The following is a 16,677-nucleotide window of genomic DNA, read 5'->3' as shown; positions in this document are numbered from 1 at the left end:
GTTATAGTTTTTTTGTGCATGTTTTCCAGAAAGTTACCTGGAAGCATTTCCCAATAAAGAATAGTTAACATAGCTACATAGAAAATTTATGGCACAGAAGAAGCCGATTCGGCCCATCATGTCTGTGCCAGCTAAAAAGAAGCTATGCAGCTTAATCCCTCTTTCCAGCTCTTGTTACTTCCTACGGGGCTACGGACCAAGAAAAATCAAAGAGGGTAGTGTTTTTGATGTAGTCTACATGGATTTTAGCAAGGTTTTAGACAAGGTCTCAAATGGCAAACTGGTCAGAACAGAACAAGTCCATGGGATTCAAAATTGGGCCAATGACAGGAAGAAAAAAGGTAATGATCAACGGATGTTTTTGTGACTGGAAGGTTGTTTCCAGTGGGGTTCTGCAGGGCTCAGTACTAGTTTCCTTGCTTTTCATGGTATATCACAGAATCATTACAGTGCAGAAGGTGGCCATTTGGCCCATCTTGTCCGCACCGGCTCTCTGAAAGAGCAATTCATGCAGTGCCATTCCCCCCGTAACCCTGCACATTTTTCCTTTTCATATAACAGTCTAATTCCCTTTTGTATGCTTCAATTGAACTTACCTCCACCACACTCTCAGGCAGTGTATTCCAGACCTTAACCACTCGCTGTAAGAAAAGGATTTTCCTCATGTTGCTTTTGCTTCTCTTACCCATTACTTTAAATCTTTGCCCGTTCATTCGCAATCCTTTCATGAGTGGAAACAGTTCTCCAGATCTACTCTGTCCAGACCCCTCTTGATTTTGAATACCTCTATCAAATCACCTCTCAGCCTTCTCTTCTCCAAGGAAAACAGTCCCAACTTCTCCAATCTATCTTCATAACTGAAGTTCCTTATCCCTGAAACCATTGTCGTGAATCTTTTCTGTACTCTCTCCAATGCCCTCACATCTTTCCTAAAGTGCAGCACCCAGAACTGGATGCAATACTCCAGCTGAGGCCGATCTGGTGTCTTATACAAGTTCAACATAACTTCCTTGCTCTTGTACTTTATGCCCCTATTAATAAAGCCAAGGATACTGTATGCTTTATTAACCACGCTCTCAACCTGTCCTGCCACCTCCAATGCAATGACTTCAGCACCCAGGTCCTTCTGCTCCTGCAGCCTCTTTAGAATTGTACCTTTTATTTTATATTGTCTCTCCATGTTCTTCCTACCAAAATGAATCACTTCACATTTCTCTGCATTGAACTTCATTTGCCACCTAACCACTCATTCCATCAACTTGCCCATGTCCTTTTGAAGTTATACAGTATCCTCCTCACAGTTCACAATGCTTCCAATTTTCGTATCATACAAACAAAGAACAAGCCTGTGCTGATCTTGATGCCTGTCTAAACTAAAACCTTCTGCACTTCCGGGGACCGTATCCCTCTATTCCCATCCTATTCATGTATTTGTCAAGATGCCTCTTCAACGTCGCTAGCGTACCTGCTTCCACCACCTCCCTCGGCAGCAAGTTCCAGGCATTCACCACTCTCTGTATAAAGAACTTGCCTCGCACATCCCCTCTAAACTTTAAACCTATGTCCCCTAGTAACTGACTCTTCCACCCTGGGAAAAAGCTTCTGACTATCCACTCTGTCCATGCCACTCATAACTTTGTAAATCTCTATCATGTCACCCCTCCACCTCCGTCGTTCCAGTGAAAACAATCTGAGTTTATCCAACCTCTCCTCATAGCTAATGCCCTCCAGACCAGGCAACATCCTGGTAAACCTCTTCTGTACCCTCTCCAAAGCCTCCACGTCCTTCTGGTAGTGTGGCGACCAGAATTGCACGCAATATTCTAAGTGTGGCCTAACTAAGGTTCTGTACAGCTGCAGCATGACTTGCCAATTTTTATACTCTATGCCCCGACCGATGAAGGCAAGCATGCCTTATGCCTTCTTGACTACCTTATCCACCTGCGTTGCCACTTTCAGTGACCTGTGGACCTGTACGCCCAGATCTCTCTGCCTGTCAATAGTCCTAAGGGTTCTGCCATTTACTGTATACTTCCCACCTGTATTAGATCTTCCAAAATGCACTACCTCACATTTGTCCAGATTAAACTCCATCTGCCATTTCTCCGCCCAAGTCTCCAACCGATTTATATCCTGCTGTATCCTCTGGCAATCCTCATCACTACCCGCAACTCCACCAACCTTTGTGTCGTCTGCAAACTTATTAATCAGACCAGCTACATTTTCCGCCAAATCATTTGTATATAATACAAATAGCAAAGGCCCCAGCACTGATCCCTACGGAACACCACTAGTCACAGCCCTCCATTCAGAAAAGCACCCTTCCACTGCTACCCTCTGTCTTCTATGACCAAGCCAGTTCTGTATCCATCTTGCCAGCTCCCCTCTGATCCCATGTGACTTCACCTTTTGTACCAGTCTGCCATGAGGGACCTTGTCAAAGGCTTTACTGAAGTCCATATGGACAACATCCACTGCCCTTCCTTCATCAATCATCTTCGTCACTTCCTCAGAAAACTCAATCAAGTTAGTGAGACACGACCTCCGCTTCACAAAACCATGTTGGCTCTCGCTAATAAGTTCATTTGTTTCCAAATGGGAGTAAATCCTGTCCCGAAGAATATGCAAACTTTTGAAATTATTACCCTGTACACCAAGGTCTAGGTCATTAATTATTAGAAAAAGCAAGGGTCCCAACAGTGAGCCCCGAGGAACTCCACTACAAACCTTCTTCCAGCCGTAAAAACATCCTTTAACCACTACTTTTTGTTTCCTGCCATTCATCAATTTCATATCCACGTTGCTACCTTCCCTTTTATTCTACCATTATCAATGATTTAGACTTAAGTTTGCAGCTGATACAAAAATTGGTTTCTAATTGATAGTGAGGAAGAAAACTGTAGATTACAGGAAGATATTAATGGTCTGTTCAGGCGGATAGAAAAGTGGCAAATGAAATTCAATTTGAAAGTGTGAGGTAATGCATTTGGGGAGTGTAAACAAGGCAAGGGAATATACAATAAATGGTACGATACAGAAGTGTAGAGCACTTCAAGTGCATATCCAGGTTTTTTTTTTAAAGTGCAATGAGGGTTTCTGCCCCCACCTCCCTTTCAGGCAGTGAGTTCCAGACCTTCACCACCCACTGGGTGAAAACAATTCCCAACTCCCCTCTAATCCTTATAGCAATTACTTTAGAACTATGCCCCCTGGTTATTGACCTCTCTGCTAAGAGAAACAGGTCCCTCCTAGCCACTCTATCTAGGCCCACTCTATCTTTCTTTTCACTGATGACTGTGCCCCAAAAGCCTGATCAGAGCAACAAATGCAACATAGCGTGGACCACTTCTCATCTGTATGTGATAACTTCAGTCTCACCACCAGCACCAAAAAAACTGAAGCCATATACCAATCTGCCCCACAAAAGCAGTTTATGAAGCCAACTGTTACAGTCAATGGTCAAAGGCTTGAAGCCGTCGACAAATTTACCTATGTCGGCAGCAGTTCTGACAATTAAGTCAACGCCAGAATAGCTAAGGGGGAAAGTGAAGAATTAGGCTCTCAGCAAAAGTGAAGGTATATAGAGCAGTTGTCCTTCCCACTCTCTTGCTTGTTTGTGAGATGTGGACAGTTTACTCCAGGCATGCAAACAAGCTACATCACTTTCACATGACTTGCTTGCAGAGACTAACTACTCAAGATCAGATGGCAAGATTCTCTCCCTGACCAACATGCCTAGCATCCACACTCTGCTGAAAAGAGCTCAGATAAGATAGGTATGGCATGTTGTCAGAATGCCTGATGAGCACTTGCCAAAAAGGCTCTTCTACGCCGAGCTAATTGAAGGGAAACGTTCACATGGAGGCCAGAAAAAGCACCTCATCACTGAAGAGTTTAAACATTGTACTGAGACATGGGAGAACCTCACACAGGATCGCTCTAATGGCACAGTTTCATCAGCAAAGGCACCACCTCCTATGAACAGAACAGTGTCACACTGGCCAACAGGAAAAGTGAGCTTCACAGGTCCAAAGCCACAAGCACCTCTTTTGCACCAACAATACATGTGTGCCCAAACATGCAACAGATCTTTTCATGCTCAAATTGGATTGATTAGTCATCCTTGAACACATTGCACCTGAAACTTACTTAATGAATTCTAGTTCATGTCATGGTCATCTTTGACTACGAAGGACGAACACTATCTAGGCCCCTCTTAATTTTGTGCACCCCAATTAAATTTCCTCTCAGCCTCTTCTGTTCCAAGAAAAACAACCCCAACCTATCCAATCTTTCCTCATAACCAAGATCCAAGATTCGCCACTCCTAACAATATCTTCATAAACCTCCCCTGTACGCTCTCTAGTGCAATCACATCCTTCCTGTAATGTGGTGACCAGAACTGTACACAGTACTCTAGCTGTGCCCTAATCAGTATTTTATACAGTTCTAGCATAACCTCCTTGCTCTAATATTCTACACCTCAATTAATAAAGGAAAGTATCCATATGCCTTCTTAATCGCCATATTTACCCATCCTGCTACCTTCAGGAATCTCTGGATATGTCTCTGTGCCTCTACACTTCTCAATATCTTACCATTCATTGCGTATTCCCTTCCCTAGATCGGGAACAGCACAGAAGGAGGCAACTCGGCCATTCATGTCTATGGCAGTTCATTGCATCGAACAACTCGGCAAGACCGATTCCCCACCCTTTCCCTGTAGCCAATTGCATCATTACGGCAAAAGTGCGAAGAGAAATGCAGACTGGTTTCAATCTCATAATGAAGAGCTGGAACCTGTCATAGCCGCTAAGCGCATTGCACTTTTGAACTACAAGAAAGCCCCCAGCGATTTAACATCCGCAGCACTTAAAGCAGCCAGAAGTACTGCACAAAGAACAGCTAGGCGTTGCGCAAACGACTACTGGCAACACCTATGCAGTCATATTCAGCTGGCCTCAGACACCGGAAACATCAGAGGAATGTATGATGGCATGAAGAGAGCTCTTGGGCCAACCATCAAGAAGATCACCCCCTCTCAAATCTAAATCGGGGGACATAATCACTGACCAACGCAAACAGATGGACCGCTGGGTTGAGCACTACCTAGAACTGTACTCCAGGGAGAATGCTGTCACTGAGACTGCCCTCAATGCAGCCCAGCCTCTACCAGTCATGGATGAGCTGGACATACAGCCAACCAAATCGGAACTCAGTGATGCCATTGATTCCCTAGCCAGCGGAAAAGCCCCTGGGAAGGACAGCATTACCCCTGAAATAATCAAGAGTGCCAAGCCTGCTATACTCTCAGCACTACATGAACTGCTATGCCTGTGCTGGGACGAGGGAGCAGTACCCCAGGACATGCGCGATGCCAACATCATCACCCTCTATAAAAACAAAGGTGACCGCGGTGACTGTAACAACTACCGTGGAATCTCCCTGCTCAGCATAGTGGGGAAAGTCTTTGCTCGAGTCGCTCTGAACAGGCTCCAGAAGCTGGCCGAGCGCGTCTACCCTGAGGCACAGTGTGGCTTTCGTGCAGAGAGATCGACTATTGACATGCTGTTCTCCCTTCGTCAGATACAGGAGAAATGCCGTGAACAACAGATGCCCCTCTACATTGCTTTCATTGATCTCACCAAAGCCTTTGACCTCGTCAGCAGACGTGGTCTCTTCAGACTACTAGAAAAGATCGGATGTCCACCAAAGCTACTAAGTATCATCACCTCATTCCATGACAATATGAAAGGCACAATTCAACATGGTGGCTCCTCATCAGAGCCCTTTCCTATCCTGAGTGGTGTGAAACAGGGCTGTGTTCTCGCACCCACACTTTTTGGGATTTTCTTCTCCCTGCTGCTTTCACATGCGTTCAAATCCTCTGAAGAAGGAATTTTCCTCCACACAAGATCAGGGGGCAGGTTGTTCAACCTTGCCCGTCTAAGAGCGAAGTCCAAAGTACGGAAAGTCCTCATCAGAGAACTCCTCTTTGCTGACGATGCTGCTTTAACATCTCACACTGAAGAATGCCTGCAGAGTCTCATCGACAGGTTTGCGTCTGCCTGCAATGAATTTGGCCTAACCATCAGCCTCAAGAAAACGAACATCATGGGGCAGGATGTCAGAAATGCTCCATCCATCAATATTGGCGACCACGCTCTGGAAGTGGTTCAAGAGTTCACCTACCTAGGCTCAACTATCACCAGTAACCTGTCTCTAGATGCAGAAATCAACAAGCGCATGGGTAAGGCTTCCACTGCTATGTTCAGACTGGCCAAGAGAGTGTGGGAAAATGGCGCACTGACACGGAACACAAAAGTCCGAGTGTATCAGGCCTGTGTCCTCAGCACCTTGCTCTACGGCAGCGAGGCCTGGACAACGTATGCCAGCCAAGAGCGACGTCTCAATTCATTCCATCTTCGCTGCCTTCGGAGAATACTTGGCATCAGGTGGCAGGACTATATCTCCAACACAGAAGTCCTTGAAGCGGCCAACATCCCCAGCTTATACACACTACTGAGTCAGCGGCGCTTGAGATGGCTTGGCCATGTGAGCCGCATGGAAGATGGCAGGATCCCCAAAGACACATTGTACAGCGAGCTCGCCACTGGTATCAGACCCACCGGCCGTCCATGTCTCCGTTATAAAGACGTCTGCAAACGCGACATGAAATCGTGTGACATTGATCACAAGTCGTGGGAGTCAGTTGCCAGCATTCGCCAGAGCTGGCGGGCAGCCATAAAGACAGGGCTAAATTGTGGCGAGTCGAAGAGACGTAGTAGTTGGCAGGAAAAAAGACAGAGGCGCAAGGGGAGAGCCAACTGTGCAACAGCCCCAACAAACAAATTTCTCTGCAGCACCTGTGGAAGAGCCTGTTACTCCAGAATTGGCCTTTATAGCCACTCCAGGCGCTGCTTCACAAACCACTGACCACCTCCAGGCGCGTATCCATTGTCTCTCGAGATAAGGAGGCCCAAAAGAAAGAAAAGAAGAGATCGGGAACAGCACAGAAGGAGGCAACTCGGCCATTCATGTCTATGGCAGTTCATTGCATCGAACAACTCGGCAAGACCGATTCCCCACCCTTTCCCTGTAGCCCTTCAAATTTTCTCTCCTCCGATGCTGATCCAATTCTCTTCTGAAAGCCACAACTGAATCTACCTCCACCACACTCACAGGCAGTGCATTCCAGATCCTACCCACTTGCTATGTAAAAAGGATTTTTCTCATGTTGCCGTTGCTTCTTTTGCCAATCATCTTAAATCGGTGTCCTCTGTTTCCCAACCCTCCCACCAATGGGAACAGTTTCTCCCTATCTACTTTGTCTAGACCCTTCATGATGTTGAGCACCTCTAACAAATCTCCTCTCAACCTTCTTTTCTCCAAGGAGAACAACCCCAGCTTCATCAATCTATCCCTGTAATTGAAGTTCCTCATCCCTGGAACCATTCTCGTAAACTTCGTCTGCACCCTCTCTAAAGTCTTCACATCCTTCCTAAAGTGCAACGCCCAAAATTGGACACAATACTCCTGTTGAGGCTGAACCAATGTTTTATAAAGGTTCAACATAACTTCCTTGCTTTTGTACTCTATGCCTCTATTTATAAAGTCCAGGATCCCATACGCTTTTTTAATCACTTTCTCAACCTGCTCTGCCAATTTCAACAATTTGTGCACATATACCCCCAGGTCTCTCTGTTCTTGCATCCCCTTTAGAATTGTAGAGTTTATTTTACATTGCCTCTCCTTGTTCTTCCTACCAAAACTTATCACTTCACACTTTACTGCAATAAATTTCATCTGCCGTGTGTCCACCCATTCCATCAACCAACCTATGTACGCCACACAGTTCACAATACTTCCAAGTTTTGCGTTGTCTATAAATTTTGAAATTGTGTCCTGCTCAGTCAAATCTAAGTCACTAATATATCAAGAAAAGCAGCGGTTCTAGTATTGTCCTGGGGAACCCCACTGTATACTTCCTCCAGTCCGAGAAACAACAGTTCACCATTGCTCCCCGTTTCCAGTCACTCAGCCATGTCCCTTTTATTCTATGGGCTTCAACTTTGCTAACAAGTCTATTATGTGGCACTTTATCAAACATATTTTGGAAGTCTATATACACCATATCAACTACATTATCCTCATCAGCCATCTCTGTTACCTCACAAAAAAACTTAATCAAGTCAGTTAAATGCAATTTTCCTTTAAAAAGAATGCGCTAGCTTTCCTTAATTAATCCACACTTGTCCAAGTGATTATCATTTTTGTTTCGGATTATCGTTTCTTAAAATCTTCCCACCACCAAGGTTAAACTGACTGGCTTGTAGTTGCTGGGTTTATCCTTCCCCGCTTTTGTGTACAATGGTGACACATTTGCAATTCTCCTGTCCTCTGGCACCACCCCCATATCTGAGGATGATTGGAAGATTACAGCCAGTTTGCTATATATAAATGAGTTGGATCTTGGAATACAGAGTAGAATTTCAAAATTTGCCGATGGTACCAATCTTGGAGGAGTGGCAAACAGTGAAGATGATATAAACTGCCTACAACAAGACATAGATGGGCTAGCAGAATGGCAGACAAGTGGCAGATGGAATTTAATACAGCCAACTATGAAGTGTTGCATTTTGGCAGAAGGGATAGGGTGAGGCGTTACAGACTTAATGGTGTAATTCTAAAGAGTGTTCAGGAATAGATAGACCTGGGGTGCATGTGCATTGATCTTTGAAGGTAGCAGGACATATTGAGAGAGTGGTTAACAAAGCATATGGGATCTTGGGCTTCATAAATAGAGGCATAGAGTACAAGAACAGGGACGTTATGCTGAACCTTTATAAAAGGTCTACTTAGGCCCCAACTAGAGTATTGCGTCCAGTTCTGGCCACCACTTTAGGAAAGATGTCAGGGTCCTTGAGAGGGTGCAGAGGAGATTTACCAGAATGGTTCCGGAGATGGGGATTGTATTTACAAGGTTAGGTTGGAAAAGCTGGGGTTGTTCTCCCTGCAACAAAAGAGATTGAAGGGAAATTTGATGGAGCTGTACAAGATTATGACAGGCTTAGATAAGTTAGACAAAAGAAAAACTGTTCCCATTAACTGATGATACAAGGACTGGAGGTCACAGATTGAAAGTTTTGGGAAAGAGATGCAGGGGCGATGTGAGGAAGAACTTTTTTACACAGTGGGTATTAATGACCTGGAACTTGCTGCCTACAAGGTTGATGGAAGAGAAGCCAATCAACAATTTATAATGGAAATCGGATGGGCACTTGAAGGAAATAAAATTGCAGGACTACGGGGATCGAGCCAGGGAGTGGGACTGACTGGATTGCTCCACTGAGAGCCTGCATGGACTTGATGGGCCAAATGGCCTCCTTCTTTGCCATAATGACTATGATGTCCAAACTGTCCACACTTACTTCCCTCAGCATCCTCAGATGCATTCTATCTGGTCCTGGTGACTTATCAATATTAAGTACAGCCAGCCTTTCTTATACATCCTCTTTATCAATTGGTAGCATATCCAGCATCTCAATTAAAACAAAAGCAAAATGCTGGAAATCTGAAATAAAAACAAAAAGTGCTGGAAATACTCAGCAGGTCAGGCAGCATCTGTGGAGAGAGAAGCAGAGTTAATGTTTCAGGTCTGTGACCTTTCATCAGAACTGGCAAAGATTAGAAAAGAATTAGGTTTTAAACAAGTGAAGGGGGTGGGGAAGAGAACAAAACAGAAGGTACGTGATAGGGCAGAAGGCAGGAGAGATTAAATAACAAAGCTGTCCTGGGACAAAGGAAAATAGCGTGTTAATGCTTGTGGTGAAAGAGAGAGTGTTAATAGCAGAATAACGAGCTGTCCTGGTAGACCCATCGTTTCAATTTGTTCCTGCCCCACTGAACTTACTTCTTCCTATCTTGACTCTATCTTTTCTCCCCTGGTCCAGTCTCTTCCCACCTACATCCGCAACTCTTTGGGTGCCTTACGTCATTTGACAATTTCCAATTTCCTGGCCCTAACTGCCTCCACTTCACTATGGACGTCCAATCTCTCTACACCTCTGTCCCCCACCAGGATGGTCTGAGGGTTCTCCGCTTCTTCCTTGAACAGAGGCCCAAACAGTACCCACCCACCACCACCCTCCTCCACCTGGCTGAACTTGTTCTTACATTGAACAACTTCTCCTTCAACTCCACTTACTTCTTTCAAATATAAGGTGTTGCTCCGGGTACCTGCATGGATCCTAGTTATACCTGTCTTTTTGTGGAGATATGTCGAACATTCTTTGTTCCAGTCCTATTTAGCCCCCTCCCTCACCTCCTTTTCTGGTACATTAATGACTGTCTCGGTGTCACTTCCTCCTCCCGCCCCGAACTGGAAAGCTTCATCAACTTTGCTTCCAATTTCCACCCTTCTCTCATTTTACATGGTCTATTTCCAACACTTCCCTTCCTCGACTTCTGTCTCCATCTCTGGGGATAGGCTGTCTATTAATATTCATTACAAGTCCACCGACTCCCACAGCTACCTCAACTACACTTCCTCACACCCTATTGCCTGGAAGAACTCCATCCCATTCTCGCCATCTCTAACTCATCTGTTCCGACAATGCAACCTTCCACAACAGTGGCATAGTGGTGCAGTGGTTAGCACTGCAGCCTCACAGCTCTAGCGACTCAAGTTCAGTTCTGGGTACTCCCTGTGACTGCGTTGGTTTCTGCCGGGTGCTCCGGTATCTTCCCACAGCCAAAGACTTGCAGATAGGTAAACTGGCCATTGTAAATTGCCCCTAGTGTAAGCAGGTGGTAGGAGAATGGTGGGGATGTGGTAGGGAACATGGGATTAATGTAGGATTAGTATAAATGGGTGTTTGTTGGTCGGCATGGACTCGGTGGGCCGAAGGGCCTGTTTCAGTGCTGTATCTCTCAAAAAAAAAGCGTTTCTGACATGACTTCCTTTTTCTTTAATTGAGGATTCCACCACCACCCCCCGCCCCTCAGTCGTTGACAGGACCCTCAACCATGTCTGACCTATTTCCCGCGCTTCTGCCCTCACCCCTTCCCCTCCCTCCCAGAACCACGACAGGGTTCCCCTTGTCCTCACTTTCCACCCCACCAGACTCCACAACCAAAGGATCATCCTCCACCATTTCTGCCACCTTCAACGTGATGCCACTACCAAACACATCTTCCCTTACCCTCCCGTCACTCCCTCCGCAACACCCTGGTCCACTCCTCCATCACCCCCGACACCACATCCCCTTCCCATGCAATCGCAGGAGGTGTAACACCTGCACCTTTATCTCCTTTCTCCTCACCATCCAAAGCCCCAAATACTCCTTTCAGCTGAAGCAGCGTTTTACTTGCACTTCCTTCAAATTTAGTATACCGTATTCGCTGCTCACAATGCGGTCACCTCTATATTGGGGAGACCAAACGCAAATTGGGTTACCGCTTTGCGGAATACGTCCGCTCAGTCCGAAAGCATGACCCTGAGCTTCTGGTCGCTTGCCATTTCAACACCCACACCCCCTGCTCTCAAGCCCATATTTCTGTTCTTGGCCTGCTCCAGTGTTCCAGTGAACATCAACACAAGCTTGAGGAGCAGCACCTGATCTTACGATTAGGCACTCTACAGCCTTGCGGACTGAACATTCATTTCAATTATTTCAGAGCATGACTGGCCTATTTTAATTTTTTTTAAATATTATTTTATATTTTAAACCATGTGCATGTTTTTCATGTAGACAGAGCTGCTCATTATTCTGCTATTAAAACACTCTCTCTGGACAAATGCTTTGTCTTTCACCACAAGCATTAACACACTCTTTAACTTTGTCCCAGGACAGCTTTGTTATTTAATCTATCCTGCCCTTTTGTTCTCTTCCCCACCAACACCACCCTCCACTTCACTTGCTTAAAACCTAATTCTTTTCTAACCTTGGCCAGTTCTGATGAAGGGTCATAGACCTGAAACATTAACTCTGCTTCTCTCTCCACAGATGCTGCCTGACCTGCTGAGTACTTCCAGCACTTTTTGATTTTATTTCAGTATCTCAACTACCTCCTCTTTCATTCTGATTTTGGTAACATCTTCCTTGAAAAGACAGGTGCAAAGTACTCATTTAGTACCTCAGCTATGCCCTCTGCTTCCATATGTAAGTCTCCTATTTGGTCCCCATCAGCCCCATCCCTTCTCTTCTCTTACTACCTTTTTACTATTTATATGCCTATAAGATGACTTTTGGATTCCCTTTTATGTTAGCTGCCAGTCCCTTCTCATATTCTCTCTTTGCCTCTCATTTGCCTTTTCACTTCCGCTCTGAACTTTCTATATTCAGTCTGGTAAACACTTATTATCAATCTGACACCTGGCTTAAGCACTCTTTTTCTGCTTCATCTTACTCTCCATTTCTGTTGTCTTTATGGAGCTCTGCCTTCGGTTGCCCGACCATTCTCCACACAGGATACCTTCTTGGTCTCTAATAGGCAGTACTCTTACTTTAGTTATCCTTTTGCTCATGTATTTATAAAACATCTTTGGACTTTCCTTGATTTTACTTGCAAATATTTTTTCATGCCCTCTCTTTGCTTTCCTAATTTACGTATGAGGAGAGATTGAGTCGGTTAGGATTATATTCGCTGGAGTTCAGAAGACTGAGGGGGGGATCGCGTAGAAACCTATAAAATTCTAACAGGACTTGACAGGGTAGATGCAGGAAGGATGTTCCCGATGGTGGGGGAAGTCCAGAACCAGGGGTCATAGTCTAAGGATACAGGGTAAACCTTTCAGGACTGAGATGAGGAGAAATTTCTTCACTGAGAGAGTGGTGAGCCTGTGGAATTCGCTACCACAGAAAGCAGTTGAGGCCAAAACATTGTATGTTTTCAAGAAGGAGTTAGATATAGCTCTTGGGTTTAAAGGGATCAAAGGATATGGGGCGAAAGTGGGAGCAGGTTACTGAGTTGGATGATCAGCCATGATCATAATGAAGGGCCGAATGGCCTACTCCTGCTCCTATTTTCTATGTTTCATCATTCAAGAAGGGTAGCAGGGATAGACCAGGTAATTACAGGCCGGTGAGTCTAACATCACTGGTTGGGAAACTATTGGAAAAAATTCTGAGGGACAGGATTAATCTCCATTTGGAGAGGCAGGGAATAATCAGGGATAGTCAGCACGGCTTTGTCAGGGGGAGATCATGTCTAACTAACTTGATTGAATTTTTCGAAGAGGTGACTAGATGTGTAGATGTGGGTAAAGCAGTTGATATAGTCTACATGAACATCAGCAAGGCTTTTGATAAGGTCCCGCATGGGAGATTGGTTGAGAAGGTAAAAGCCCATGGGATCCAGGGTAATTTGGCAAATTGGATCCAAAATTGGCTTGGTGGCAGGAAACAAAGGGTAATGGTTGAGGGTTGTTTTTGCGAGTGGAAGCCTGTGACCAGTGGGATACTACAGGGATCGGTGCTGGGACCCTTGCTATTTGTACTGTACATTAATGATTTAGACGTGAAGATAGGAGGTATGATAAGTAAGTTCGCAGATGACACGAAAATTCGTGGTGTCGTAAATAGTGAGAAGAAAAGCCTTAGATTACAGGACAATACAGATGGGCTGGTAAGATGGGCGGAGCTGTGGGAAATGGAATTTAATCCTGAGAAGTGTGAGGTGCTGCATTTTGGGAGGACTAACAAGACAAGGGAATATACAACGGATGGTAGGACTCTAGGAAGTACAGAAGGTCAGAGGGACCTTGGTGTACTTGTCCATAGATCACTGAAGGCAGCAGCACAGGTAGATAAGGTGGTTAGGAAGGCTTATGGGATACTTGCCTTTATTAGCCAAGGCATAGATTATAGGAGCAGGGAGATTATGATGGAGCTGTATAAAACACTAGTTAGGCCACAGCTGGAGTACTGTGTACAGTTCTGGGCACCACACTATAGGAAGGATGTGATTGCACTGAAGAGGGTGCAGAGGAGATTCACCAGGATGATGCCTGGCCTGGAGCATTTCAGCTCTGAAGAGAGACTGAAAAGGCTAGGGTTGTTTTCCTTAGAACAGAGAAAGATGAGGGGGGACATGATTGAGGTATACAAAATTATGAGGGGTATTGCTAGGTTAGATTTTATTTTTTTTTTATTTTAGAGATACAGCACTGAAACAGGCCCCTCGGCCCACCGAGTCTGTGCCGACCATCAAGCACCCATTTATACTAATCCTACATTAATCCCATGTTCCTACCACATCCCCAACTTCCCTTAATTCCCTTACCTATACTAGGGGCAATTTACAATGGTCAATTTACCTATCAACCTGCAAGTCTTTGGCTGTGGGAGGAAACCAGAGCACCCGGCAAAAACCCATGCAGTCACAGGGAGAATTTGCAAACTCCACACAGGCAGTACCCAGATTCGAACCCGGGTCGCTGGAGCTGTGAGGCTACGGTGCTAACCACTGCGCCACTTTTTCCCTTAGCGGAGGGGTCAATAACCAGGGGGCATAGATTTAAGGGAAGGGACAGGGGATTAGAGGGGATTTGAGTAAACATTTTTTCACCCAGAGGGTGGTTGGAATCTGGAATACACTGCCTAAAGAGGTGGTAGAGACAGGAACCCTCACAACATTTAAGAAGTATTTAAATGAACACTTGAAACGCCATAGCATACAAGGCTATGGGCAAGGTGCTGGAAAATGGAACTAGAATAGTTAGGTGCTTGATGGCCGGCACAGACACGATGGACCGAAGGGCCTGTTTCTGTGCTGTATAACTCTATGTTTCAGCAGTGTGATTGACCCTTTTTGCACCTCAGTTGAACTCATACGGCCTCATTTGATGATCCTTCTACCATATAATCCCTCCTCATACTTGGGACAGTTAAAATGCACAAACCTCCGCTTTCAAACACAAGGGATTAGCATGGCCCACACTCACCCTCCGCCAACTGCCTCGCCAAGGCCACAGTCTCCGGCCTTCTCTCCACCGTTCTCACAGCAACTTCAGCACTGCACCGCAACCAAGCCTGATAGCGGTCAAAGCACCGCCCTGGCCGCGTGGTACAAAGGCACCGGAAATAGAAAACCACCTTCTGATTGGCCGAAGAACTGCCAATCACTTGTGCTGCCAAGTATCAAGTTCGGCTGAAGCGCTGGTTTATAAAGCGCCTTTTATTTTTTTTAAATACATTTCGCCGCCGGCCGTCTCTGCTAACCTCTCATCTGCATTCCAGTCCGGCTACACTTTTTAGAAAGTGTGACAGGTTAAGCGTTGTTTACTGTCACACTTAAATTTATTTTCCAACACTCAGTTAAAAGCGTCTCCAACAGTGGCGTCGTTCCCAGGGCGACAAATGACGCAATGTGTAGCTGCTGAGCACGTGACGGCGCCCCGGCGCGAATGCGCATGTGTGGATTTCGGGCGGAGATTTGGTTGTTTCAAGGCTGTTTGAGAAGTGGTGTTACTATGGTAATTGGATGGCTGAAGGCTGAGGAGCTGGTGGCAATGGACGGTACATAGTTTGGGCGTGGGATATAGGACACGGAAACAGATTATGCGGCCTGACCAGTGCCTGTGGCAGCAAGTTCCAATCACCATTCTTTGGGTGAAGAAGTTTCTTGTGAACTTCCTGTTGGGTTTTGGCACGCTGTCACCTTATTTAATGTAGCCAGAGAGATTCTTAGTCTGTAGTAGTTAAACATTCATCTTTATTGCATTATAACGATTTACACTTCACACTAGCCTGTTTGACTCCTGCAAAAGCCACGCAGCCTCTATTCTTGAGTATCTCGCATGTGATCTCTTACCTCATTAATAGTCAGAAGGTATTTTTTACACTCTCAAGATTAACCCTTTCAGACGTTTATACTACATCTCCCTGCCCCAAGTCTTTATCCAAATATGTATTTGCATACATTCACATTTTTTATTTGCATACTGTTGTATTTACGCTGGATTTAATTTCGATATCTGATTTAACTCTGAGCAATGCAGATATCACACTGTGTTAAATAACCAACTGGTTTATTTAAAGCACAACAACATTAACTATAAAAGATCTTGTAGATTGGAGTACATGTCTTAACAGCAACCTGTATCTGTGAGAGGAATTCATAAAGTATTTTGGAAGCTTCTCGAAATCTCTCATAATTCCGCTTCTCTCTAGCTTCACCCAGAGGTTTAAGCAATCAAACTGAGCAGTCAACTGATCACTATGCACACTACTCCATCTCCCCCCCCCCAAGTCTCTAACTTCATAGATTCAATCTGTCAGGAGGCTTCACAACTCTCTCTGATCGTGTCGTCAGATGTAGAAGATTGTTAGTCTTTCTCTGATCTCTTGTGTCTTGACGTGAACGGCCTTCATTAAGGTTTGTAGTATTCGATGCTTCCTGCATTTCCGGCTCAACATCTGATTCATCCAAATGTATGACTGATTAACGTTTTTGCTGTAAAGGAATAAGATTCCTTCAATTTCTTCTTACAGTACCTTCTGGAGTTCTTAGTAAATAAGATCACTGTTGACTCTCTTCTTTCTGGAGAATTACTCCTCTGTTTTGGTCTCATACCCATACCTTTTGTCCTTCTGACAACTTTGGTAGATTTCTGGTACGGTATTTCCTGTTATAATTATGGGCTTGTTTCTTTCGACAAGACTTGTCTGTCTT

General features: G+C 45.0%; 1 protein-coding gene across 2 annotated transcripts in view; it reads right to left on the bottom strand.

The window, feature by feature from the left end:
• ubxn10 (UBX domain protein 10) overlaps positions 1–15,344 on the bottom strand; it is a 37,488-nt gene extending 22,144 nt beyond the window's left edge. For both annotated transcript variants that reach the window (XR_010969602.1, XM_068016813.1), the window contains exon 1: positions 14,948–15,344. The gene's annotated coding sequence lies outside the window, so the exon portion shown is untranslated. The remainder of the gene's footprint in view (positions 1–14,947) is intronic.
• Positions 15,345–16,677: the final 1,333 nt, after the last annotated feature.

The sequence above is a fragment of the Heterodontus francisci genome, chromosome 37, assembly GCF_036365525.1.
Source record: "Heterodontus francisci isolate sHetFra1 chromosome 37, sHetFra1.hap1, whole genome shotgun sequence".
In the NCBI taxonomy this organism is placed as follows: Eukaryota; Metazoa; Chordata; class Chondrichthyes; order Heterodontiformes; family Heterodontidae; genus Heterodontus; species Heterodontus francisci.
Note: the sequence above shows the minus strand (reverse complement) of the source record. Positions and strands in the feature narration are given on the sequence as shown.